Genomic DNA, 2,037 nt, shown 5'->3' with positions numbered 1-2,037 from the left:
GAAGAAAAAAACAAAATGCATAGTTAGTAGAAGGAAAAAAATAAGATCAGATCAATAAAATAGCATCTAAAAAATAGAAAAGATTAATAAAACTAAGAGCTGATTCTTTAAAACATAAACAAAATTAATAAACCTTTAGCCAGATTCATCAAGAAAAAAACAAGGTCTAAATAAATAAATTCAGAAACAAAAGACGAAACATTACAACTGATATCACAGAAATACAAGGGATAATGAAAGATTACTATCATACACCAATAAAATGAACAATCTAGAGTAATGGGTAAATTCCTATAAATGTGCAGTATTCCAAGACTGAATCAGGAAGAAATAGAAAATATGAATAGACTGATTACCAGTAATGAAATTGAATCAACAATAATAATTTTAAAAACTCCCAATAAACAAAAGTTCAGGACCAGATGGCTTCACAAATGAATTCTACCAATCACTTAAAGAAGAGACAACACCTGTCTTTCTCAAGTTGTTCTCAAAAAATTGAAGAGGAAGAAATGCTTCCCAATGTGTTCAAAGCTAGCATCACCTTGATACCTAAACCAGACAAAAGCACCACACACACAAAAATTACAGGACAATATCACTGATGAACACAGGTGCAAAAATCCTTAAGAAAATATTAGCAAACCAAATTCAATAATACATTAAAAGGATCACACACCACGATCAAGTGGAATTTATCCTAGAGATGCAAGGATGGTTCAATATCTGCAAATCAATCAGAGTGATACATCACATTTACAAATTGATTAACAAATTCATTTTCAAAGAATGAAAATCATATGATCATCTCTATAGATGCAGAAAAAGCTTTTGACAAAATCCAACATCCATTTATGATAAAAACTCTCAGCAAGTGGATATAGAGGGAACATACCTCAACATAATAAGGGTCATATATGATAAATCTACAGACAACATCATACTCAAATGTGAAAAGCTTGAAGAATTTCCTCTAAGACAAGGAACAAGCAAGGATGCCCAATCTTGCCACTTTCATTCAACAAAATATCAGAAATCCTAGCCATAGAAATCAGACAAGAAAAAGAAATAAAAGGTAATCAAGTTGGAAAGGAAGAAGCAAAACTGTCACTGTTTGCAGATGACGAAATATTATATATAGAAAATCCTAAGGACACCACCAAAAATCTATTAGAATAAACAAATTCACTAAAGTTGCAAGATATAAAATTAATATACAGAAATCTGTTGCATTTCTATACACCAACAACAATCAGAAAGAGAAATTAAGAAAGCAATCTCATTTACAACTGCATCAAAAAGAATAAAATACCTGGGAATAAATTTAACCAAGGAAGTAAAAGACTTGCACTTGGAAGACTATAACACACTGATGAAATAAATTGAAGACAACACAAACAAATGGAAAGTTATACCTTTCTTATTGATTGGAAGAATTAATATTGTTAAAATGACCATACTACCCAAGGCAATCTATAAATTCAAAGCAAAGTGTGTATGGAAACACAAAAGACCTCAAATAGGGGCTTCCCTGGTGACACAGTGGTTGAGAATCCTCCTGCCAATGCAGGGGACATAGGTTCGAGCCCTGGTCCGGGAAGATCCCACATGCCGTGGAGCAACTAAGCCCATGTACCACAACTACTGAGCCTGCACTCTAGAGCCCATGAGCCACAACTACTGAAGCTCGTGCACCTAGAGCCCATGCTCCACAACAAGAGAAGCCACCGCAGTGAGAAGCCCATGCATGGCAACGAAGAGTAGCCCCCACTTGCCACAACTAGAGAAAAACCCTCATGCAGCAACAAAGACCCAACGCAGCCAAAAATAAATAAATAAATAAAATTATTTAAAAAAAAAATGACCTCAAATAGCCAAAGCAATCTTGAGAAAGAAGAACAAAGCTGGAGGTATCATGCTCCCTGATTTCAAACTATATTACAAGGTGAATGTAATCAAAACAGTATGGTATTGGCACTAAAACAGACACATAGATCATTGGAACAGAATAAAGATCCCAGAAATAAACCCACACAT

This window comes from Lagenorhynchus albirostris, chromosome 2, assembly GCF_949774975.1.
Source record: "Lagenorhynchus albirostris chromosome 2, mLagAlb1.1, whole genome shotgun sequence".
NCBI classification, from domain to species: Eukaryota; Metazoa; Chordata; class Mammalia; order Artiodactyla; family Delphinidae; genus Lagenorhynchus; species Lagenorhynchus albirostris.
The sequence above is the reverse complement of the archived record's forward strand: the minus strand, read 5'-3'. Positions refer to the sequence as shown.